Raw genomic sequence first — 27,122 nt, 5'->3', positions numbered from 1 at the left:
TGAGCAAGAGTAAACAATGACACCGATTCTGAGTTTAATTTTTTTTTTTACAGATTTATAAAACAGATTAAGCAAAACACATGAATGCAATGGTATGAAGGTTGAAGGGTAGAAGATATTTCAATCCTCAATGTTGGCTTATTTTGAAGTCCTAGTAGATATTTTTTTTAAGTATAACTTAAAGATGAATTTTAGATGCAAATGTTTTTTAAATGCAAATTATATAAACAAAGGCTAGTTCCTGCCGTTATGACGTTCCATGCTGTCCTAACTGCGCTGGGCCTTAGCGCTGTTAGGACGATATGAGACATTCTAGCCATACAGAAGCTATAGCAACTTCCTAACTGGGATCACGGGCTGGAGGGTGTACTTAGTGTCATAGCCACTACCCCTGACCTGATCCCATCATTGAAAACAGCCGATCGCATGAACGTTTGAGTGATTTCAATTTTTACATATTTGTTTACTTCAGAACTTTGTTTCGATTTGACAAATAATTCCTGGCGGGAAAGGGTTAAATGTGTCTGGCTGGTATATTGGTGACCTTTAAACCCCCTTTAATCTAATATATCTTAGAAATTGCCTAACAATTTGTATTAGCAATTGGAAGGGTGGAATGTTACATCACCTTTTGACTCTCCATTCAGCAGGTTGCTAATACCATTGAGGGAGAGACATCTAAATAGATACTTCCACGGTGGTACAACTGCATATGACTTTTTTGGCATATATATTATGAACTAAAAATGTTTTGCTTTAATTTAGGTCTAGAAGCTGAAAAAGAACAAGGAGTTTCAGACCCTTCTGTTGATGATGTAATAAAACAACTGGACTCTCAAACACTTGAAAGCAAGGAAAAGGATGAAGATGATGATGGTATGGATACAGGACCAAGTTTAATTTCTGATTTTGTATGTATGTATGTATGTATGTTCCTAAGATATGGAGAGTCCACAAAGTCATTCAGTTACTAGTGTGAATATCACTCCTGGCCAGCAGGAGGAGGCAAAAAGCACCACAGCAAAGCTGTTAAGTGTCCCTCCCCTACCCATAATCCCCAGTCATTATCTTTGCCTCTGTCAATCGAGGAGGTGAAGTTTTGGTGTCTTAAGAAATTAATTCCTTTTTCAGGGACTTTTCCCTGCAAGCAAGGATTTGGGTTTAGCCGAGTCCACGTCAATCTCTTCAGTGGCTTTTTAGCAGTTAGGAAGTTGTGAGGTAGTCCTTGCTTTGTTTCCTAACACATTGCTGCCAATGGTACAGAAAGTTGAGTTGGTTACTTTGTTCTTTCTTTCTAAATACAGGGAGAGTCCACAGCTGCATTCATTACTTTTGGGAATACAGAACCTGGCCACCAGAAGGAGGCAAAGACACCCCAGTCAAAGTCCCAAACACCTCCCCCACTTCCCTCATCCCCCAGTCATTCTTTGCCTTTCGTCACAGGAGGTTGGCAGAGAAGTGTCGGAAGATTACGGAGAGGTTCCTTATGGAGGGTAGTACTCTTCGAGATGGGACTGGAGTTTTAAGTAGTCTTGTTAGCCTCTCAGTGAGAGCATTGATGAAAGAGTCCGGTGATGCAGGGAGAGCCTTTCTGCGAAACCATCCCGTCTCATGTTAACAGCTCCATAAGCAAGCGGCGTTGACAAGTTTCGATGCCTGCTTTTCTGCACTCAAATCCATGTCAGAAGCGCTGCTACAATCTGTCAAACTTGAAGGACCGTGTTACTGTTCCACCGCATAGATTCCATTAAGATTGTTTCAATTTTGCATACTTGTAATTTTAGAAGACAGGGTCTCAGTGGGACTCCTTTATCTTTATGGAATCAAGGGTTAATATCTACGGAGGGGGATTATTGAACAGTGGGGGCTTTAATCAGGTCACTTCCATGGAAGTGGGAGAGTGTCTTCTGGGATTCTTTCTGTTTTCTCTTAAGAATCTTTGGTCACTCTTTTTTTTACTCTAAGGACCTGGTGGTCTGAGCTTTTCCAGTTGGGTTCTATCTGAAGTAGATCTTATTTTCTGACTCAGAATTCAGCAGGAGGCCGTGGGACTCTCCTTTGGTGTGTCCTTTGGACGGATTTGTATCTTTGGTGAGATCCGATCTAGGTTATTTGGGCGTTTGTGCCTATAATAGTCTTGCCCCTAGGGGATCGTGGTCAGGGATTCTTGAGTAGATCTCTGGATCCTTTCGTTTTTTTTTTGCTTGCTTAGCTAGAACAGGCTAACTAACAAACTGTTTGAGTTTGAAACCAACTGCAGCTACTTGCATCTTATGTTGTAGGCAGAGGGAAACACGTACTGTTTACTTACTGCATAGTTTCCTCTCTCTGTTGTTGGATATTCACGGAGCGGCGTCATTACATTTCAGTCTCTTTAGTGTCTACTATATGATCATTTTAGAGACTTCTGGCAGCCAAATTGTGGTATTAAAAATTCTTAGTGACAGTGTATTTAAAAAAAAATCTTCAATTTGGGGAATTTTTTATTTAGTATTATGGACATTGAAGACTGTCTTTTGACAAATGCTTGTTATGTCTAGAGGCACAAATTGTTTTGCCTATGCAGTTCTGTGCAGCATACTTAGCTAGAACACTTCAATTTAAATATAAATTGTTGCCCTCTGAGCCCAATGTCTCTCACGATGATACTGTTCAGTCAACGCCAGAGCTTTCTCTTTAAATGTCCCAAGCGTATATGGCGTCACATACAGTGCCCTGCAGTTCCTCTCAGCCTCCTGGAGGAGTTTATTTGCATGCAGATTTTGCTGCACAGGTATCTTCTGCAGCATTATCTGCTTTTCCTATGCTGGGAAAACGCAAGAGGAAAATTAGACATTCAGATAGTAAGGTTTCTGTTCCACCTACCGCTACTGTTCCTGTCCCAGACCGTGTGACAGAGATTATTTCACAGGAATGGGAGAAGCCAGGGATTCCTTTCTCCCCGTCTCCCGTATTTAAAAAGATGTTTCCTGTTGTTGACTCCATTAAAGATTCTTCGTGCACGGTGCCTAAAGTTAAAGGGGCTATTTCTACTCTGGCTAAGAGAACTATGATCCCTATAGAGGATAGCTGCTCCTTTAAGGATCCCATGGACAGAAAACTGGAAGCTTATTTGAAGATGATTTATGTTCATCAAGGTCTTCAATGGCAACCTGCAGTTTGTATTGCCACAGTAGCAAGTGCGTAATCTTATTGGTGTGACGCCTTGTCTTAATTAATTTTAGTAGAGACTCCGTTGGAGGAGATACAAGATTGGATTAAGGCTATCAAATTTGCCAATTCCTTTATTTCTGATAACATGTAAGTTATTAGACTGGGAGCCAAGATGTCTGGCTTCACTGTCCTAGCCCGCAGGACATTGTGGCTAAAATCTTGGTCAGCTGATGTTACCTCTAAGTCCAAGCTTCTGGTGCTTCCTTACAAGGGTAAGACCTTGTTCGGACCTGGTCTGCCAGAAATAATTTCTGATATTACGGGTGGAAAAGGGTCTTTTCTACCGCAAGACAAGAAGAACAGACTCAAAGGAGCAGTCCAAGTCTTCTTGGAAGCCCAATCAGTCTTGGAATAAGGGGACGCAATCAAAGAAACCCTCAGCTGATTCTAGGTCAGCATGAAGGGTCTGCCCCATCAAGTGGGGGGCAGACTTTCCCTGTTTTGTCAAGCGTGGAGACGAGATGTCCCAGATTTTTGGGCTGTGGACATAGTATCTCAGGGTTACAGAATAGAATTAAAAAATTTCCCTCCCCGGGCAGATTCCACCTCTCAAGATTATCTGCAGACCAGGTAAAAAGAGGCATTCTTGAACTGCGTTCAGGACCTTTCCTCCCTGGGAGTGATTGTTCCTGTTCCAGTAAAAATAGAGGGAACTTTTCGACCCATTTTAGACCTAAAGTGCCTCTACAAGTTTTCATTTGTTCCATTCTTCCTTTGGTTCAAGAGGGTCAGTTCGCGAAGACCGTAGACCTGAAGGACGCGTATCTTCATGTCCCCATCCACAGGGAGAGATTGGCCTTTCTAGATAAACACTTTCAGTTTGTGACTCTTCCGTTTTGGTCTTGCTACAGCTCCCAGGATTTTCTCAAAGGTTCTGGGGGCTCTCTTGGCAGTGATTGGGTCTCGGAATTGCAGTAGCGCCCTACCTGGACAAGATATTGGTTCAGGCGCCATCTTTTCAACAAGCAAACTCTCATACAGAGATCTTGTTGTCTTTTCTATGTTCCCACAGTTGGAAAGTGAATCTGGAAAAGACTTCCCTTGTTCCAGCTTCAAGGGTGGTTTTCTTAGGAACTATAATAGATTCCCTATCTATGAACATTTTTCTGACGGAGGTCAGAAAATACAAAATTCTCTCCTCTTGCGCCTCTCTTCAGTCTACTGTTCGGCCATCAGTGGCTCAAAGTATGGAGGTAATTTGGCTAATGGTCGCTTCCATGGATATCATTCCCTTTGCTCGATTCCATTTGAGAGCTCGGCAATTATGCATGCTCAGACAATGGAATGGACACCATTTGGATCTGTCTTAGAGGATAGATCTAGACCAGTCGACAAGAGACACTCTCTCTCGTGTGTGGCTTTCTCAGGGGCATCTGTCTTAGGTCACATGCTTCCGGAGACCTTCCTGGGTGATTGTGACTATGGACGCCAGCCTGCTAGGCTGGGGAGCAGTCTGGGACTAGTTTAAGGCGCAGGGACTATGGACTCGGAAGGAGTCTGCTCTCCCCATAAACATCTTGGAATTGAGAGTGATTTACAATACTCTTATGGCTTGGCCTCAATTGTCCTTAGCCGGTTTATCAAGTTTCAGTTGGACAACATCACCTCAGTGGCTTACGTCAACCACCAGGGAGGAACTCAGAGTTCCTTGGATATGAAGGAGGTAGCACAGATTATTCAGTGGGTAAAAGCTCACTATTGTTGGCTATCTGCCATCCTCATTCCTGTAGTGGACAACTGGAAAACGGATTTCATGAGCAGACAGACATTTCATCCCGAGGAGTGGGCTCTCCATCCCGGGGAGGTGTTCTCCAGGTTAGCCCTCAAATGGGGGGTGCCGGAGTTGAATCTGATGGCCTCTCGGCAGAACGCCAAGCTTCCAAGGTACGGTTCAAGGTCAAGAGATCCTCGGGCCGCTCTGATAAATGCTCTGGCGGTTCCTTGGGATTTCGGTCTAGCATACCGCTTTCCTCTGTTTGCACTCCTTCCACGAGTTATTGCTTGTATCAAACAAGAGAGAGCATTGGTAATTCTAATAGCTCCTGCATGGTCTTGCAGGATCTGGTATCCAGACCTAGTGAAGATATCTTCTCGGCCGCCTTGGAGGTTGCCTCTGAGGAAGGACCTTCTAACTCAGGGTCCATTCCTCCATCCAAATCTCGTTTCTCTGAAGCTGACTGCTTGGAGATTGAATGCTTAGTTCTGTCTAAGCGTGGATTTTCTAAGTCGTTCATTGAGACCATGATCCAGGCTTGCAAGCCTGTTACTCGAAAAATTTACCATATGGTATGGCGTAAATACCTTTTTATTGGTGTGAATCTAAGGGCTACTCTTGGAGTAGGGTCAGGATTCCTAGAATTTTTTATCTTTTCTCCAGGAAGATCTGGGGAAAGGGTTGTCAGTTCTCTGAAAGGTCAGATTTCTGCATTATCTATTTTGTTACACAAGCGTCTGGTGGATGTGCCAGATGTTTAATCTTTTTGTCAAGCCCTGGTCAGAATCAGGCCTGTGTTTAAACCTGTTGCTCCTCTTTAGAGCCTTAATCTTGTTCTTAAAGTTTTGCAGCAGGCTCCGTTTGATCCAATGCATTCCATAGATATTAAGTTACTATCTTGGAAGTTTTTTTTTCTTATTGCTATCTCTTCTGCTCATAGAGTTTCGGAACTCTCGGCTTTGCAGTGTAATTCGCCTTACCTTATCTTTCATGCGGATAGGGCGGTTTCGGATAGAAATATTAATCAGGAGATTGTTGTTCCTTCTCTCTGTCCCAATCCTTCTCATAAAGAACGTCTGTTGCACAACTTGGATGTTGAGCCTGCTCTAAAATTCTACCTACAGGCGAATTAGGATGTTTGCCAGTCTTCTGCCTTGTTTGTTTCTCAGGAAAGTGTAAGGGTCAGAAGGCTACTTCTCTTTGAGAAGTACGATTTGTTTTGCTTCCTGAAAGAATTACAACTCATTCCACTAGGGCTGTCTCCTCTTCATGGGCTTTCAAAGATGAAGCTTTTGTGGAACAGTTTTGAAAGCCTGCAACTTGGTCCTTTGTTTACTTTTTCAAAATTTTCCAAATTTGATACTTTTGCCTCTTTTGGGAGAAAGGTTCTTCAAGCGGTGGTGCCTTCTGTTTAGGTCTGACTGTATTGTTCTCCCTCCCTGTTTATTCTGTGTCCTCTAGATTGGGTATTGGTTCCCACTAGTAATTGAATGACGTTGTGGACTCTCCATATCTTAGGAAACAAAACAAAATGTATGCGTGATAAATTTCTTTCCGGATATAGAGTTCACGACCCCACCCTTTATTAAGACAATTATTTTTGACTAAACCTCAGGCACCTCTACACCTTTGTGCTTTTTTTCCCCCATTTCCCTTTGGTCGAATGACTGGGGATTATGGGAAGGGGAGTGACACTTAAAGGGACAGTAAAGTCATAATTAGACATTCATGATTCGGATAGAACATACCATTTTAAACAACTTTCCAATTTACTTCTATTTTATGTGCGTCCTTCTCTTGTAATCCTTTGCTGAAAGGTTTATCTAGGAAAGCTCAAGAGCAGCAAAGAACCTAGGTTCTAGCTGCTGATTGGTGGCTGCATATATATATATACTGATTGTCATTGGCTCACCCATGTGTTAAGTTAGAAACCAGTAGTGCATTGCTGCTCCTTCAACAAGTGATACCAAGAGAATATGGCAAATTGGATAATAGAAGTAAACTGGAAAGTTGTTTAAAATTTGTATGTTCTACCCAAATCATGAAATAATTTTTTTGGGTTTCATGTCCCTATAACAGCTTTGCTGTGGTGCTCTTTGCCTCCTCCTGTTGGCCAGGAGTGATATTCCCACTAGTAATTGAAGTTGTGGCCTCTCCATATCCGTAAAGAAAGAAATGTATCAGGTAAGAAGAAATTTAGTTTGTTTCCATCATATTGGCAACACATGTTTTAGCTGTATGTCACCATAAACTCATGGATTAAGTACAATTTACTCAAAATTTACTTTCTTATTCTAAATGAGTTAAATTCATAAGGCTATTGCTCTGCCAGATGAATCCATTAGCAGTCCAATTATACATTCCAAGAAATTAAGTATAGCTTGTATGCATTGTCATCATTATATGACACAGGGGTTAGAGGGACATTATACACTAGATTTTTTTTTGCATAAATGTTTTGTAGATGATCCATTTATGTAGCCCATCTTGGTGTATTTTTTGTAAAAAATTGTAGTTTTGCTTATTTTTAAATAACATTGTGCTGATATTCAGACTTCTAACCAAGCCCCAAGTATAGAGGTGTACTGACTTCAGACTGCTTCTGTTTGCACAATGGGTCTTTTCATATGCAGGGGAGATTCTGCTATTAGCCCCTTTCAGTGGGTGTCCCAGGCTTATCTTATTAACAGTGTTAAATTGGGAGCTTCTAAGTAAGTTTGTAAAAGTTTTTACACTGGATTTTTATATCAGTATGTGTGCTTGTTATTCTTTATAGTAGTGTCTATTACATACAGTTAAATTAAAATTGGTGTGTACTGCCCCTTTAAATGGATATAAAACCCAAAAATGTTCTTTTGTGATTCAGACAGAACATACCATTTTAAACAAAGTTTCCAATTTTCTTCTATTATCAAATTTGCTTAATTCCCAGGATATTCTGTGTTGAAAAGATACCTAGGTAGGCATCTGGACCACTTCATGGCAGGGAATAGTGCTCTTTCAAATGGATGAAATTATTGCAAAACTGAATGGGTCCTTCTAGAGCATCAGCTAACCAACACCTACCATCTTGGTAGTAAATGCAGCTTACCCAAGAGGAAAATAAACCTACCTAAACAACTTCCAGTAATCATTGCTAACCCCCCTCATTGAGAATATGGACCCCCCCCAGCAAAACACCACAGCAACCATGTTTCCTCACATGAATAATTCAATCCCTTGCCACATATTGCTGCAAAATGGAAAACCCAAACCTCAATCGTAGATTATTGCCCTCCTAGGCAACAGATACGAAAGCTGGTTCCGTTATGGCCAACTTTCAAACTTTCTTCTAAAACACCCTAATAGAATCTTACTCTCGTGCAATTTAACCAACTTTAAACACACATGTTCCCATGATATTCAGAACAAATGCCTCCTCTCCATCACATACCATTTACTTCAACAATACTATTCTACCTCACTCCCCTCATATATACAAAAATGGGAAAGAGAAATTGCTAAAACTTTATCCCATAAGGAATGGTAAATGATTTTCACTTCAATGATGAAATCCTCATCCTCCATATACACAATAGAAATGAACACAACATTTTTATACAGATGGTACTATACACCATCCCGACTACGTGCCATCCTTCTCTGCAATCTCACCAGAGTTCTGGAGAGGCCGCACTACAGAAGGTACCCCAACACATATATGATGTACCTGCCCAATCTTTCTGGATGTCTATTAAAATAAAAATTGAGAAGGCCCTTTCCATTTCACTCGATCTTGACATCTGTTTTTTTCCAATACATTTTCTCATGTTAAATGCAAATTTCGCCTAGCACTATTGACCATTATGGTAAATGCGGCGAAAAGGCTGATCCCAAAGAATTGGAAAACTTATTCTCCCACCTCTATCCACCTGGAGGGAAGTAACCACCCACTCCCTCCAACTAGAAAAATACCACTATACACAAAACAAACCTATAGACTACCACTCCATCTGCTTTCTCTGGGAAGAATACATACACTCAAGGCAACAACCCCGACAGACTGACTAAACTCCTTTCACACCCCTCTAAATATTTGTGTCAAAAAGGGACTAATTCTACAAATTCGAACCTCATTTCAAGCCCACTATACTTAAGGTTGTATGTCATACTTTGTGATAACGCCAAAGGATGTACCAAACCCAACATTTTAACTCTATTTTCTAAGATAAGTACATAAACTGTATTACCACACTGACTCTCAACAATCTTTCCTGCAAGAGACATTTTCGTTATTCTATCTCATAGTGTCTATGATTTTTGCATTGTATTTCACTGTTCGCTAACAAATAGTTTCAAAAGGAAAAAATACAAAAGGGAGAACGTTGTAGCTTTCTGCACCTATGACAGAGTTAAGATTTGTTCAACTTAATTGATTGTTTCCTGTTTGTATTGTAATTTTCTTTACAGTTTTTAATATGTTTAAAAAAATTCTTGCAAAACTGCTGCCATATAGTGCTCCAGAAATGGGCCAGCTCCTACACATATGTACCTGCTTTTCAATAAAAGATATCAAACGAACAAAGGAAAATTGATAAAGGAATTAAATTTAGAAAGTTGTTTATCACGGTTGATGAGGTTAGGCTGGGACATACACTGACAGGGCTGGCAAAAGAGACTTAGAGAAAATACTCCCCCTTCCATGCAGATTTTAAACAAATTGGCTGCATCGTTTTGGGACATATATATCCTTTATGCAGGATATTTTGAAGGGAGCAGGCACTGATTTGTGATAAAAGACTGGGATTATACTTTTTACTGTTTTTAAAGTTATTTCCCTTTTTATTAACTGTGGGCTGTATGTTGCTTTGTTAAGTTCTGTTTAGACATGGATTTAACAAGTGGGCTAGTTCGCTCTTAGACTTATTTAGAGCGGGGTTGTCTGTATTAATGTCTTTGACAGTGTCTCTTATTGTTTTGGATGTGTAAACTTTGACACCATACGAGGTACATGCGCTGGTCTCTTATCTGATTGTACCCGGTAAGGGTTTATGGCGTACAGAGCCTTGGGCTCAATTGTGCTTCCATTAGCAAGTGACATGTGGACATGTTTCTTTTATTGCGCAGCTCCTTCTTGTAGGGGAGATGCTGAGAATCGCTCGCTTCTTTCTCTCTGGGAACTAGTCCAGTAGCTTGCTAGTGTGCTATGTGTGACACGCCTTTCCGTTTCTGTTCTAAGTTTAAACAGAGCGGGGTTCTCACGGCTGAAGAACATTTTCTTCTCTGTGTGAGTTCGGCAGGGAGCTCTGCCGCCTTTTTGCTCGGTTCTGTTGTTACGGATATGAGTAAAGGAGGAACCACTGCAACTTTAGAAACGTTTAAGAAGAGTGGCAAGTCAAGGAACCTTTGATCTTGCATACTAAATAGATCTTTCAATAAATCATACATACATAATAATTGTTCAGATTGTATTAATTGTGCCTTTTTTAAAAAGTGACAGTACATAATTTTAATTTGTTTATTTTCTATTTTGAAATGGTGTTATGTATTGAGGCACAATTTATTTGTTTTCCAAACATGGATTCGACATTCTGTTCTAAGACCGCATGTTATACCCTGAAGCATTTTTTGCTTTGCATATGCAATTCAGTGCTATATAATTAATTTTAACTCTTTAATTATAAGATAAATTGTTGCCCACTGAGCCCATTGTCTCTAAGGTTGATGCTATTTAGGCAATGTCACAGCTTTCTCTTAAATCATCCCAAGCCTTTATGGCATCACATGCAGTGCCTTGTGGTTCCTCTCAATCTCCTGGAGGAGTTATTTGCCTGCAGTTATCCGTGGCATTATCTGCTTTTCCTATACTTATGCAAAATCAAAAAAGGAATATTAGAGATTCATATAGTAAAGTCTCTGTTCCACCTACGGCTACACAGACTGCCTTTCTTCATAGGTTTGATGATACGTCGGTAGCCTCTGAGGGTGAAATCTCAGATTGGGACAGTATAATTCCTTCATCTGATGCTGAAGTAGTAACCTTCAGATTTAAGCTTGGACACATTTGTGTATTGTTAAAGGAGGTTTTGGCTACTTTGGCCGACTTCGATACGCCTGTCGTAGGATTCCACTGGGGAGTTTTCCTGTCCCAGACCGCGCTAGGAGATTTTTCACAGGAATGGGAGAATTCGGGGATTTCTTTATCCCCGTCTCTTATTTATTTATTTATTTCTCTTGTAAGGAGTATCCAGTCCACGGATCATCCATTACTTGTGGGATATTCTCATTCCCAACAGGAAGTTGCAAGAGGACACCCACAGCAGAGCTGTCTATATAGCTCCTCCCCTAACTGCCATATCCAGTCATTCTCTTGCAACTCTCAACAAACATGGAGGTAGTAAGAGAGAAGTGGTGAAATGTAGCTGTTATTTTGCTTCAATCAAAAGTTTATTATTTTTAAATGGTACCGGAGTTGTACTATTTTGTTCCAGGCAGAAAAATAGAAGAATCTGCCTGTGATTTCTATGATCTTAGCAGGTTGTAACTAGGATCCATTGCTGTTCTCACACATGACTGAAGAGAGAGATAACTTCAGCGGGGGAATGGCGTGCAGGTTATCCTGCTATGAGGTATGTGCAGTTAAGATTTTTCTAGAAGATGTGAATGCTAGAAAATGCTGCTGATGCCAAATTTATGTAAAGGTAAGCCTGAATACAGTGATTTAATAGCGACTGGTATCATGCTTACTTTCTGAGGTAATACTCTTTTTTTATATTTACAATATAAAACGTTTGCTGGCATGTTTAAACGTTTTTATATATACTTTGGTAATAAAACTTTATTGGGGCCTAGTTTTTTCCACATGGCTGGCTTAAATTTGCCTAGAAACAGTTTCCTGAGGCTTTCCACTGTGTTACTATGAGTAGGAGGTGCCTAATTTAGCGCTTTTTTGCGCAGTAACTTTTACAGACTGAGACATCCAGCTTCCTCCAGGAGTCCCCTGAATGCTATAGGACATCTCTAAAGGGCTCTTAGGCTTTCCAAAATCTTTTGTTGGGGAAGGTAGGCCCACAGCAAGGCTGTGGCAGTTTGGTGTGACTGTTAAAAAAGTCTATATCGTTTTTTTTTTATCCGTTTTTTGAACTAAGGGGTTAATCATCCATTTGCAAGTGGGTGCAATGCTCTGTTAGCTTATTATACACACTGTAAAAATTTTGTTTGATTTACTGCAAAGGCACAGTACCGTTTCTTATATTTGCTTGTTAACTTGATTTAAAGTGTTTTCCAAGCTTGCTAGTCTCATTGCTAGTCTGTACAAACATGTCTGACATAGAGGAAACTCTTTGTTCATTATGTTTAAAAGCCATTGTGGAACCCCCTCTTAGAATGTGTAACAAATGTACTGATTTCACTTTAAGCAATAAAGATCATCATCGGTTTCTCAGGTTTGCCTTCCTAGACAGGCATTATCAGTTTGTAGCTCTTCCCTTTGGGTTAGCTACAGCCCCAAGAATTTTTACGAAGGTTCTGGGGTCGCTTCTGGCGGTCCTAAGGCCGCGGGGCATAGCAGTGGCCCCTTATTTAGACGACATCCTGATTCAGGCGTCAAACTTCCAAATTGCCAAGTCTCATACGGACATAGTGTTGGCATTTCTGAGGTCGCATGGGTGGAAGGTGAACGAGGAAAAGAGTTCTCTATCCCCCCTCACAAGAGTTTCCTTCCTAGTGATAGATTCTGTAGAAATGAAAATTTACCTGACGGAGTCCAGGTTATCAAAGCTTCTAAATTCCTGCCGTGTTCTTTATTCCATTCCTCGCCCTTCGGTGGCTCAGTGCATGGAAGTAATCGGATTAATGGTAGCGGCAATGGACATAGTGCCGTTTGCACGCCTACATCTCAGACCGCTGCAATTCTGCATGCTCAGTTAGTGGAATGGGGATTACACAGATTTGTCCCCTCTACTAAATCTGGATCAAGAGACCAGGGATTCTTTTCTCTGGTGGCTATCTCGGGTCCATCTGTCCAAAGGTATGACCTTTCGCAGGCCAGATTGGACAATTGTAACGACAGATGCCAGCCTTCTAGGTTGGGGTGCAGTCTGGAACTCCCTGAAGGCTCAGGGATCGTGGACTCAGGAGAAGTCACTCCTTCCAATAAACATTCTGGAACTAAGAGCGATATTCAATGCTCTTCAGGCTTGGCCTCAGCTAGCGACAATGAGGTTCATCAGATTTCAGTCGGACAACATCACGACTGTGGCTTACATCAACCATCAAGGGGGAACAAGGAGTTCCCTAGCGATGTTAGAAGTCTCAAAGATAATTCGCTGGGCAGAGATTCACTCTTGCCACCTATCGGCTATCCATATCCCAGGTGTAGAGAACTGGGAGGCGGATTTTCTAAGTCGACAGACTTTTTATCCGGGGGAGTGGGAACTCCATCCGGAGGTGTTTGCACAATTGGTTCATCGTTGGGGCAAACCAGAACTGGATCTCATGGCGTCTCGCCAGAACGCCAAGCTTCCTTGTTACGGATCCAGGGACCCCAAGGCAACGCTGATAGATGCTCTAGCAGCGCCTTGGTCCTTCAACCTGGCTTATGTGTTTCCACCGTTTCCTCGTCTGATTGCCAAGATCAAGCAGGAGAGAGCATTAGTGATCTTGGTAGCGCCTGCGTGGCCACTCATGGAGTAAGGTCAGGATTCCCAGGATATTATCTTTTCTCCAAGGAGGATTGGAGAAAGGATTGTCAGCTAGTTTCTTAAAGGGACAGATTTCTGCGCTATCTATTCTTTTGCACAAGCGTCTGGCGGATGTACCAGACGTTCAGGCATTTTGTCAGGCTTTAGTTAGAATCAAGCCTGTGTTTAAACCTGTTGCTCCACCTTGGAGCTTAAATTTGGTTCTTAAAGTTCTTCAGGGGGTTCCGTTTGAACCTCTTCATTCCATAGATATCAAACTTTTATCTTGGAAAGTTCTTTTTTTGGTAGCTATTTCCTCGGCTCGTAGAGTTTCCAAGTTATCTGCCTTACAATGTGATTCTCCTTATCTGATCTTCCATGCAGATAAGGTAGTTCTGTGTACCAAACCTGGGTTTTTACCTAAGGTGGTATCTAATAAGAATATCAATCAAGAGATTGTTTCGTCTTTGTGTCCTAATCCTTCTTCAAAGAAGGAACGTCTATTACACAATCTGGACGTGGTTCGTGCTTTAAAGTTTTACTTACACGCTACTAAAGATTTTCGTCAAACATCTGCTTTGTTTGTTGTCTACTCTGGACAGAGGAGAGGTCAAAAGGCTTCGGCAACCTCTTTCTTTTTGGCTAAGAAGCATAATCCGCTTAGCCTATGAGACTGCTGGCCAGCAGCCTCCAGAAAGGATTACAGCTCATTCTACTAGAGCTGTGGCTTCCACATGGGCCTTTAAAAATGAGGCTTCTGTTGAACAGATTTGCAAGGCGGCGACTTGGTCTTCGCTTCATACTTTTTCAAAATTCTACAAATTTGATACTTTTGCTTCTTCTGAGGCTATTTTTGGGAGAAAGGTTTTACCTTCCGTTTAAGTACCTGCCTTGTCCCTCCCTTCATCCATGTACTTTAGCTTTGGTATTGGTATCCCACAAGTAATGGATGATCCGTGGACTGGATACACCACAAGAGAAATTTATCAGGTAAGCATAAATTATGTTTTTTATATATATTTTAATGATTATGGCGCACGGCTAAGAGAACTACGATCCCTAGAGAGGATAGCTGTTCATTTAAGGATCAATGGACTAAGCTGGAGGCTTATATAGAAGTTTGTACTGCCACTGTGTCAAGAGAGGCATCTTATTGGTGCAACATCTTGTCTGATTGCATTTTTGCAGACTCCTTGGAGGAGATCTAGTACAGAATTTCAGTTCTTACGCTACCCAATTCTTTTATTTCTTTTGCTACCATGTAAGTCATTAAGCTGGAATCCATGATATCTGGCTTTGCTCTGCTAGCCCGCGGGGCGTTGTGGCTATATTCAGTGGATTCTTCCTATGAGTCCAAGTTTCTGGTGATTTCCTTACAAGGGTAAGACCTTGTTTGGACCTGTTTTGACAGGAATATTCTGATATACCGGTGGAAAAGGGTCTTTTCTACCATGAGACAAGAAAAATAGACCTAACGGACGTCCGTGTAGAACCCTGCAGCCGAGTCAGCATAAAGAGTTTGCCCCCGTTCCGGGATCGGATCAAGTGGGAGGTTGAATATCTTTTTTTTTTTTTTTCTGCAAACATGGATACAAGATGTCCCAGTTAAACTGAGGACCTAGTATTCCAGGGTTACTAAATAGAATTCTTACTTTTCCTCCCAGAGGCAGGTTTCACTTATCTGCAGACCAGATAACAGAGAGGCATTTTTTAATTGCTTTTAGGACCTTTCTTCCTAGGGAGTGATAGTTCCAGTTCCTGTAAGAAAACAGGGTCTAGGATTCTATTCATTTCTCTTCTTGGGTCCAGAAACGGGGGATATATTCCTCCTATTCTAGACCTAAAGTGTCTCAAAATTTTTTAGGGTACCATCCTTCATAATGGAAAACTTTTGGTGCCATTTTTCCTTTGGTCCAAGAGAGTCAGTTCAAGATGATCATAGACCTGGGGGACGCGTATTTTCAAGTTCCTGAGATTTGCTCCATCTCTTTACGTTGGTGGTTTTTCCCTTTGGCCTCGCCGCGGCTCCCTGTTGGGGCTATCTTGGCAGTGATCAGGTTTCAGGGAATTACTGTAGCACACTTCCTAGACGAAGTAGAATTTAGGCGCCATCTTTTCGACAAGCAAACTCTCATGCAGAGATCTTGTTGTCTTTTCTTCGTTCCCACAGATGGGAAGTGAATCTGAAAATGAGTTCACTTGTTCCAGTTACAGGGGTAGTTTTATTAGGAACTATAATAGTTTTCCTATTTCTGAAAATTTTCTGTCAGAGGTCAGAAAATAAAAAATTATTTCCTCTTGCCTCTCTCTGTAGTCTACTGTTCGGTCTTCAGTGGCTTAGTGTATAGAGGTAATTGGTTTGATGGTCGCTTCATTGAACTTCATTCCCTTTGCTCGTTCCATCTGAGAATTCTGCTGTTATGCGTGTTCGGATAGTGGAGCGGGGATCATGTGGATCTGTCTACATGGAATTTGCTCCCGTTGTGGTTCTCTCAGGAGCTTCGGTCTTGGAGCACATGCTTCTGGAGACCTTCCTGGATAATAGTGACCACGGACGTCAGCCTGTTGGGCTGGGGATTATGGACTCGGGAGGAGTCTGCTCTCCCCATAACCATCTTGGAGTTGAGAGCAATCTACAATATTCTGGTGGCTTGGCCTTCAATTATCTTTAGTCCGGTTATCAGGTTCATCAAGCACTTGGGAGGAACCTGGAGTTCCTTAGCCATGACAGAGATGGTGTGGATTGTTCAGTGAGCGGACGCTCGCATTTACTGGTTATGTTATCCACTTGCGAGGAATGGGTACTGGGAGAGAACTGCTTGAACAGTCAGACTTTTCATCCCAGAGGTGTTCTCCAGGTTAACCCTCAAATGGTGTATGCTGGAGTTGGATCAGATGGCAGTATGCCAAACTTCCAAGGTATTTTTCAAGGTCAAGAGATCAGTAGGTTGCCCTGATAGATACTCTGGCGGTTCCTTGGGATTTCAGTCTGACATACCCGTTTCCTCCGTTTGCTCTTTTTCTCGCGAGCCATTGCTCGTATCAAATGAGAGCGAGCATCGGTAATTTTCATTGTTCCTGCATGTTCTCGCAGAATCTGGTATGTAGACTGATATGGAGATGTCATATCTTGCACCTTGGAGGTTGTACTTGAGGAAGGTCCTCCTAATTCAGGGTCCATTCCTTCATCCAATTTCATTTCTCTGTAGCTCTCTGCTTGGAGATTGAACACTTAATTCTGTATCAGTGTTTTTTCTGAATCAGTCATTGAGACCATGCTTCAGGATTGCAAGCCTGTTTCTGGTATCTTTTACCATGCGGTATTGCATAAATTCCTTATTGGTGTGAATCCAAGGGCTACTCTCGGAAGTAGGGTCAGGATTCCTAGGATTTTGTCCTTTATCCAGGTAGGTCTGAAGAACCGTTTGTGAGTCAGTTCTCTGAAGGGTCAGATTTCTGTATTATCGTTATTCTTAAAGTTTTGCAGCAGTCTCCGTTTGTGCCATTGCATTCCATAGATATAAAGTTGCTATCTTGAAAGGTTTTGTTTCTTTTTGCTATCTCTTCTACTTGGAGAGTCTCGTAACTCTTTGCTTGCAGTTTGATTTGCCTTGCCCTAATCTTTCATGCTGATAAGGTGATTATAAAGTTGAGTTTTCCTCCTAAAGTGGTTTCGGAAAATATTAATTAGGAAATTGTTGTTCCTTTTTTCTGGCCTATTCGTTCTTATCATAAGGAATGTCTGTTGCACAACTTGGATGTTGTGCGTGGGCTAAAATTCTACTTATAGGCGACTAAGGATTTTTGCTAGTCTTCTGCCCTGTTTGTTCTCAGGAAAACGTATAGGTTAGAGGGCTGCTGCTACTTCTCTTTCCCTCTGGTTGAGAAGTAAAATTCGTTTTACTTATGAGACTGCTGGTCAGCAGCCTTCGGAGAGAATTACGGCTCTTTCCACGTGGGCTGTTTCCTTTTCTAGTCCACAGAAGCTTCATTTTTGAAAGCCCAAGATTTGCAAGGCTGCAACTTGGTCCTCTCTGAATACTTTTTCTAATTTGATACTTTTGCCTCGGCTAAGGCTTCCTTTGGGAGAAAGGTTCTTCAAGTGGTGGTGCCTTTTTGTTTAGGTCGATCTGTCTTGTCCCTCCCTAGTCATCTGTGTACGCTAGCTTGGGAATTGGTTCCCAACAGTAAATGATGACGTCGTGGACTCACCATATCTTAGGAAAGAAAACAAAATTTATGCTTACCTGATAAATTTATTTCCGGATATGGGGAGTCTACAGCCAAGACCGTTATTTTTAATTAAACGTCAGGCACCTCTACGCCTTTGTGTTTTTTCCTTTTTTCTATTACCCTTCGGTTGAATGACTGGGGGTTGTGAGAAGGGAAGCGATACTTAACAGCTTTGCTGTGGTGCTCTTTGCCGCCTCCTGCTGGCCAGGAGTGGTATTCCCAACAGTCGTGGACTCGCCATATACGGAAATAAATACATTTATCAGGTAAGCAAAAATTTTGTTTTATACATCTGACACTGTGGGGCTTGGTTAGGAATCTGAAAATAAGCACAATGTTTTTAAATACAGGTGGCCCTCGGTTTACGCCAGTTTAATTTGCGCTGTTTCAGAATAACAACCTTTTTTTTTTTGTCATGTGACTGCTATTGAAAAGCTTTGGAAAGCAGTGCACTAATTAAAATAGCCAGTAGGTGGAGCTGTCCGCTGTTTTGCAGCAAAGTTATGCAACTTAACAGACTGAAATTGATATACACAGAGCAGACATTAACTATCGAGCAACAATATTTAGCAGCCACTTCCCTATTATCTTCCTGTCCAGCTGCTTGAGGTGAGGGTGCCTAACTGCTTAGAATCACTGCAGATTGAAATGCATAGAATAGGTTCAGACCCAATATTATCTAACATGCTAACAATGCAGAGAACTGTTTGCTGAAAAATGCAAGTAAAAAAGCGTTTTTTGTTCATTAAACTTAGTTTGATGATGATGCAGTCTGTTGTGTGATTATTTAATTAGGTGCTGTTAGCAATTGTTTTTGTTCATTAAACTTAGTTTCTCCAACATAGGTGTGTCCGGTCCACGGCGTCATCCTTACTTGTGGGATATTCTCTTCCCCAACAGGAAATGGCAAAGAGCCCAGCAAAGCTGGTCACATGATCCCTCCTAGGCTCCGCCTACCCCAGTCATTCTCTTTGCCGTTGTACAGGCAACATCTCCACGGAGATGGCTTAGAGTTTTTTAGTGTTTAACTGTAGTTTTTCATTATTCAATCAAGAGTTTGTTATTTTCAAATAGTGCTGGTACGTACTATTTACTCAGAAACAGAAAAGAGATGAAGAATTCTGTTTGTATGAGGAAAATGATTTTAGCAACCGTAACTAAAATCCATGGCTGTTCCACACAGGACTGTTGAGAGCAATTAACTTCAGTTGGGGGAACAGTTTGCAGTCCCTTGCTGCTTGAGGTATGACACATTCTAACAAGACGATGTAATGCTGGAAGCTGTCATTTTCCCTATGGGATCCGGTAAGCCATGTTTATTACGATTGTAAATAAGGGCTTCACAAGGGCTTATTTAAACTGTAGACTTTTTCTGGGCTAAATCGATTGATTATTAACACATATTTAGCCTTGAGGAATCATTTTATCTGGGTATTTTGATATAATAATATCGGCAGGCACTGTTTTAGACACCTTATTCTTTAGGGGCTTTCCCAAAGCATAGGCAGAGTCTCATTTTCGCGCCGGTGTTGCGCACTTGTTTTTGAGAGGCATGGCATGCAGTCGCATGTGAGAGGAGCTCTGATACTTATAAAAGACTTCTGAAGGCGTCATTTGGTATCGTATTCCCCTTTGGGTTTGGTTGGGTCTCAGCAAAGCAGATACCAGGGACTGTAAAGGGGTTTAAAGCTTAAAACGGCTCCGGTTCCGTTATTTTAAGGGTTAAAGCTTCCAAAATTGGTGTGCAATATTTTCAAGGCTTTAAGACGCTGTGGTGAAAATTTGGTGAATTTTGAACAATTCCTTCATGTTTTTTCGCAATTGCAGTAATAAAGTGTGTTCAGTTTAAAATTTAAAGTGACAGTAACGGTTTTATTTTAAAACGTTTTTTGTACTTTCTGATCAAGTTTATGCCTGTTTAACATGTCTGAACTACCAGATAGACTGTGTTCTGAATGTGGGGAAGCCAGAATTCCTATTCATTTAAATAAATGTGATTTATGTGATAATGACAATGATGCCCAAGATGATTCCTCAAGTGAGGGGAGTAAGCATGGTACTGCATCATTCCCTCCTTCGTCTACACGAGTCTTGCCCACTCAGGAGGCCCCTAGTACATCTAGCGCGCCAATACTCCTTACTATGCAACAATTAACGGCTGTAATGGATAATTCTGTCAAAAACATTTTAGCCAAAATGAACCCTTGTCAGCGTAAGCGTGGCTGCTCTGTTTTAGTTACTGAAGAGCATGACGACGCTGATATTAATATCTCTGAAGGGCCCCTAACCCAATCTGAGGGGGCCAGGGAGGTTTTGTCTGAGGGAGAAATTACTGATTTAGGGAACATTTCTCAGCAGGCTGAATCTGATGTGATTACATTTAAATTTAAATTGGAACATCTCCGCATTTTGCTTAAGGAGGTATTATCCACTCTGGATGATTGTGAAAATTTAGTCATCCCAGAGAAACTATGTAAAATGGACAAGTTCCTAGAGGTGCCGGGGCTCCCAGAAGCTTTTCCTATACCCAAGCGGGTGGCGGACATTGTTAATAAAGAATGGGAAAGGCCCGGTATTCCTTTCGTCCCTCCCCCCATATTTAAAAAATTGTTTCCTATGGTCGACCCCAGAAAGGACTTATGGCAGTCAGTCCCCAAGGTCGAGGGAGCGGTTTCTACTTTAAACAAACGCACCACTATTCCCATAGAGGATAGTTGTGCTTTCAAAGATCCTATGGATAAAAAATTAGAAGGTTTGCTTAAAAAGATGTTTGTTCAGCAGGGTTACCTTCTACAACCCATTTCATGCATTGTCCCTGTCACTACTGCCGCATATTTCTGGTTTGATGAACTGCTTAAGGTGCTCGATAGTGACTCTCCTCCTTATGAGGAGATTATGGACAGAATCAATGCTCTCAAATTGGCTAATTCTTTCACTCTAGACGCCTCTTTGCAATTGGCTAAGTTAGCGGCTAAGAACTCTGGGTTTGCTATTGTGGCGCGCAGAGCGCTTTGGTTGAAATCTTGGTCGGCTGATGCGTCTTCCAAGAACAAGCTACTAAACATTCCTTTCAAGGGGAAAACGTTGTTTGGTCCTGACTTGAAAGAGATTATCTCTGATATCACTGGGGGTAAGGGCCACGCCCTTCCTCAGGATCGGCCTTTCAAGGCAAAAAATAGACCTAATTTTCGTCCCTTTCGTAAAAACGGACCAGCCCAAGGTGCTACGTCCTCTAAGCAAGAGGGTAATACTTCTCAGGCCAAGCCAGCTTGGAGACCAATGCAAGGCTGGAACAAGGGAAAGCAGGCCAAGAAACCTGCCACTGCTACCAAGACAGCATGAAATATTGGCCCCCGATCCGGGACCGGATCTGGTGGGGGGCAGACTCTCTCTCTTCGCTCAGGCTTGGGCAAGAGATGTTCTGGATCCTTGGGCGCTAGAAATAGTCTCCCAGGGTTATCTTCTGGAATTCAAGGGACTTCCCCCAAGGGGGAGGTTCCACAGGTCGCAGTTGTCTTCAGACCACATAAAAAGACAGGCGTTCTTACATTGTGTAGAAGACCTGTTAAAAATGGGAGTGATTCATCCTGTTCCATTAAGAGAACAAGGGATGGGGTTCTACTCCAATCTGTTCATAGTTCCCAAAAAAGAGGGAACGTTCAGACCAATCCTAGATCTCAAGATCTTAAACAAATTTCTCAAGGTCCCATCGTTCAAGATGGAAACTATTCGAACTATCCTCCCTTCCATCCAGGAAGGTCAATTCATGACCACGGTGGATTTAAAGGATGCGTATCTACATATTCCTATCCACAAGGAACATCATCGGTTCCTAAGGTTTGCATTCCTGGACAAACATTACCAGTTCGTGGCGCTTCCTTTCGGATTAGCCACTGCTCCAAGGATTTTCACAAAGGTACTAGGGTCCCTTCTAGCGGTGCTAAGACCAAGGGGCATTGCAGTAGTACCTTACCTGGACGACATTCTGATTCAAGCGTCGTCCCTTCCTCAAGCAAAGGCTCACACGGACATTGTCCTGGCCTTTCTCAGATCTCACGGCTGGAAAGTGAACGTGGAAAAGAGTTCTCTATCCCCGTCAACAAGGGTTCCCTTCTTGGGAACAATTATAGACTCCTTAGAAATGAGGATCTTTCTAACAGAGGCCAGAAAAACAAAGCTTCTGGACTCTTGTCGGATACTTCATTCCGTTCCTCTTCCTTCCATAGCTCAGTGCATGGAAGTGATCGGGTTGATGGTGGCGGCGATGGACATAGTTCCTTTTGCGCGCATTCATCTAAGACCATTACAACTGTGCATGCTCAGTCAGTGGAATGGGGACTATACAGACTTGTCTCCGAAGATACAAGTAAATCAGAGGACCAGAGACTCACTCCGTTGGTGGCTGTCCCTGGACAATCTGTCTCAAGGGATGATGTTCCACAGACCAGAGTGGGTCATTGTCACGACCGACGCCAGTCTGATAGGCTGGGGCGCGGTCTGGGGATCCCTGAAAGCTCAGGGTCTTTGGTCTCGGGAAGAATCTCTTCTACCGATAAATATTCTGGAACTGAGAGCGATATTCAATGCTCTTCAGGCCTGGCCCCAGCTTGCGAGGACCAGGTTCATACGGTTTCAATCAGACAACATGACGACTGTTGCGTACATCAACCATCAGGGGGGAACAAGGAGTTCCCTAGCGATGGAAGAAGTAACCAAAATTATTCTTTGGGCGGAGTCTCACTCCTGCCACCTGTCTGCTATCCACATCCCAGGAGTGGAAAATTGGGAAGCGGATTTTCTGAGTCGGCAGGCATTGCATCCGGGGGAGTGGGAACTCCATCCGGAAATCTTTGCCCAAGTCACTCACCTGTGGGGCATTCCAGACATGGATCTGATGGCCTCTCGTCAGAACTTCAAAGTTCCTTGCTACGGGGCCAGATCCAGGGATCCCAAGGCGGCTCTAGTGGATGCACTAGTAGCACCTTGGACCTTCAAACTAGCTTATGTGTTCCCGCCATTTCCTCTCATCCCCAGGCTGATAGCCAGGATCAAGCAGGAGAGGGCGTCGGTGATCTTGATAGCTCCTGCGTGGCCACGCAGGACTTGGTATGCAGATCTGGTGAATATGTCATCGGCTCCACCTTGGAAGCTACCTTTGAGACGAGACCTTCTTGTTCAGGGTCCGTTCGAACATCCGAATCTGGTTTCACTCCAGCTGACTGCTTGGAGATTGAACGCTTGATTTTATCGAAGCGAGGATTCTCAGATTCTGTTATCGATACTCTTGTTCAGGCCAGAAAGCCTGTGACTAGAAAGATTTACCACAAAATTTGGAAAAAATATATCTGTTGGTGTGAATCTAAAGGATTCCCTTGGGACAAGGTTAAGATTCCTAGGATTCTATCCTTCCTTCAAGAAGGATTGGAAAAAGGATTATCTGCAAGTTCCCTGAAGGGACAGATTTCTGCCTTGTCGGTGTTACTTCACAAAAAGCTGGCAGCTGTGCCAGATGTTCAAGCCTTTGTTCAGGCTCTGGTTAGAATCAAGCCTGTTTACAAACCTTTGACTCCTCCTTGGAGTCTCAATTTAGTTCTTTCAGTTCTTCAGGGGGTTCCGTTTGAACCCTTACATTCCGTTGATATTAAGTTATTATCTTGGAAAGTTTTGTTTTTAGTTGCGATTTCTTCTGCTAGAAGAGTCTCAGAATTATCTGCTCTGCAGTGTTCTCCTCCTTATCTGGTGTTCCATGCAGATAAGGTGGTTTTACGTACTAAACCTGGTTTTCTTCCAAAAGTTGTTTCTAACAAAAACATTAACCAGGAGATTATCGTACCTTCTCTGTGTCCAAAACCAGTTTCAAAGAAGGAACGTTTGTTGCACAATTTGGATGTTGTTCGCGCTCTAAAATTCTATTTAGATGCTACAAAGGATTTTAGACAAACATCTTCCTTGTTTGTTGTTTATTCAGGTAAAAGGAGAGGTCAAAAAGCAACTTCTACCTCTCTCTCTTTTTGGATTAAAAGCATCATCAGATTGGCTTACGAGACTGCCGGACGGCAGCCTCCCGAAAGAATCACAGCTCATTCCACTAGGGCTGTGGCTTCCACATGGGCCTTCAAGAACGAGGCTTCTGTTGATCAGATATGTAGGGCAGCGACTTGGTCTTCACTGCACACTTTTACCAAATTTTACAAGTTTGATACTTTTGCTTCTTCTGAGGCTATTTTTGGGAGAAAGGTTTTGCAAGCCGTGGTGCCTTCCATTTAGGTGACCTGATTTGCTCCCTCCCTTCATCCGTGTCCTAAAGCTTTGGTATTGGTTCCCACAAGTAAGGATGACGCCGTGGACCGGACACACCTATGTTGGAGAAAACAGAATTTATGTTTACCTGATAAATTTCTTTCTCCAACGGTGTGTCCGGTCCACGGCCCGCCCTGGTTTTTTTAATCAGGTCTGATATTTTATTTTCTTTAACTACAGTCACCACGGTACCATATGGTTTCTCCTATGCAAATATTCCTCCTTAACGTCGGTCGAATGACTGGGGTAGGCGGAGCCTAGGAGGGATCATGTGACCAGCTTTGCTGGGCTCTTTGCCATTTCCTGTTGGGGAAGAGAATATCCCACAAGTAAGGATGACGCCGTGGACCGGACACACCGTTGGAGAAAGAAATTTATCAGGTAAACATAAATTCTGTTTTGATGATACAATCTATATTACTAGGTTTATAATGCTGTTTAGCATTTAAAGTCTTCATTTCAAAGCTTAAAAATAATGTATTAGGTGTTACTTATGACAATTTTGAGAGGGGCCTGGAACCTAACTCCCTCACTTCCCATTGACTTACATTATAAACTGGGTTTCAATTTACAACGGTTTTGATATACAATCATTCCTCCTGGAACCTAACCCCGGTGTAAACTGAGGGCTACCTGTATATATAAATATTTTTAAATGTGTATATAAATGGATCATCTACAAAACATTTATGCAAAGAAAAATCTAGTGTACAATGTCCCTTTAACAGAGAACAGCATCAGGATTTAGGTTGCTATCAAACTTTAAGGGACATTAAAGTCAGCTTTAAACTTTCATTATTCAAATATGGCACACAATTTCTAAAAAAACTTTCCTATTCGCTTCTAATATCTAAATGTGCAGTCTTTTTTATATGTACACTTTCTTGGGCATCAGCTCTTACTGAGCATGTCCAAGATTCAAAGGATATACGTATATGCATTTTGCGATTGGCTGATAGCTTTAGGAAGGAAAATGTAACTAACTGATATTTGTCAGGGGAAAAAAATCTACTTCTCATTTGAAATTCAAACAAAGTGCTTTTGCATGGTCTCTTTATCATGCATTCGATTATGCTATTCTACGGTGTTTATAGACATTGCGTCACTCCAAGTGTCTTTATACAAAATGCTATTTCTGTGATTTTAGAGGCAGATGGGGAAGGAGAAGGAGCTGCTGGGAAGAAGAAAAAGAAAAAGAAGAAGAAGAAAGGCCGTAAGTTTTTGGATTAAACGAATTCTAGTTTACAGATCTTCTAACATTTTCTTTCTTGCTCCTAACTTTTTAGTAATGCTTAGAAATGTGAAATTTTTTGGAAATTTTGAAGCCATGAGGGGGGAAAAAAATAATAAATATATATATATATATATATATATATATATATATATATATATATATATATATATATATATATATATATATATATTTTTTTTTTTTTTTTTTCTTCCAGAAAAATTGAGTGTTATATTTGGAGCTTACAATGCAGCATGTATAAAAGTACAGATTGTTCAGTAAATAATAAACTGTATTTATTGTTTCAAGTGGAACTACACGGTCCAGATATGTAAGGAACACGAGAACTGTAAGGAGCTTCTTTTGGCAGTACATAAGAACAATAATAAAAAAAAATATTAAAAAAACTAAGAATCCTTATATATGACTCTAAAAATCTTTAGCTCAAAGAAATATCTGCTGTTCAAATGGTATGATGGCCATAATTCTTTAAAGAGACATTCTTGTAAAAAAAATAAAAAATGTACATAGACGAATTAGAACTTTGAATAGAAACATATTTGAAATATGCATGTGTTGGCAAAAATGCTTCTAGTAAAAGTTATCACTGTTTTAGTGTTGGCCTTTTTCTTCTATAAAGGTAAGAAGAGTCCACGGATTCATCCTTTACTTGTGGGATATTATCCTTCCCTACAGGAAGTGGCAAAGAGCACCACAGCAGAGCTGTCTATATAGCTCATCCCTTAGCTCCACCCCCCAGTCATTCTCTTTGCCTACTCTAAGTGCTAGGAACGGTAAAGTGAAAGAGGTGATAAAATATTAGTTTTTAATTCTTCAATCAATAGTTTATTTTTAAATGGTACCGGTTTGTACTATTTACTCTCAGGCAGCATATGGATGAAGACTGCTGCCTGAAGGATGATGATCTTAGCATTTGTAACTAAGGTCCATTTGCTGTTCCCACAGAAGCTGAGGAGTACAGGAAACTTCAGTGTGAGGAACGGTTTCATGCTATGCAGCAATGAGGTATGTTCAGTCATATTTTTTCTGGAGAGACTGTGTATTTCAGAAAGACTGACATTATACCCAGGAGGGTAAGGGTAAGCAGTAATCCTAGAGCTAAAAGAGGGGCATTACTTAGCTTGCTTATGGGGCCAATTACATATATGGTTGACACTGAATGCAAAATGTTTGTGAGCAAACGTTTTTTTGGATGGGAGTGCTTTAACGTTTTTATGGGCAATAAACGTTTTGGGCAACTTTATTAGGGCACACATGGCTTAAACTTTTGGGTCTTGGAACCCACATGGCTAGTTATAACCGCTCTGGTGCGATTCTTGAAGGCTCAGAAAGCATTGAGTGAGATGGGCAGGGCCTATTTTCACGCCTCAGATGCGCAATTAGTTTGGCAGCAAGCTCTAACTCCTGAGTGCCCTGGTGTATGTTTTGGGCCAAATTGAAGCTTTTACCCCACACTTTCAATCCCAAAGGGCAGGTAGGGCCCCAGCAGGGCTGTGGCAAGGTGCTGAGGGGTCTTTTTCCGGATCTGGGCCTATTTTCCGGTTTGGACATTAAGGGGCTAATTGTTAAAAAAAATGTTGTTGTGCAATCTTAACTACCTATAGTGGGTCTACATACAAAATTTTGACTGTTTTGCAGAATGTGTATGCTTTTTTTTTTTTTTTCTCTTAAAGGCGCAGTACCGTTTTTTTAGATTATTTTTTTCACTAAATATAGTGTTTTCATGCTTGTTTGTAGTCATTACTAGCCT

The 27,122-nt window shown here is 41.6% G+C and overlaps 1 long non-coding RNA gene across 1 annotated transcript; it reads left to right on the top strand.

The window, feature by feature from the left end:
• The first annotated feature begins 687 nt into the window (after positions 1 to 687).
• LOC128643509 (uncharacterized) lies at positions 688 to 25,329 on the top strand. The gene is made up of 2 exons (XR_008399827.1): positions 688 to 876; positions 25,268 to 25,329. It is a non-coding gene; the product is annotated as an uncharacterized LOC128643509 (long non-coding RNA).
• Positions 25,330 to 27,122: the final 1,793 nt, after the last annotated feature.

Source organism: Bombina bombina, unplaced genomic scaffold (assembly GCF_027579735.1).
Source record: "Bombina bombina isolate aBomBom1 unplaced genomic scaffold, aBomBom1.pri scaffold_1328, whole genome shotgun sequence".
In the NCBI taxonomy this organism is placed as follows: Eukaryota; Metazoa; Chordata; class Amphibia; order Anura; family Bombinatoridae; genus Bombina; species Bombina bombina.
Note: the sequence above shows the minus strand (reverse complement) of the source record. Positions and strands in the feature narration are given on the sequence as shown.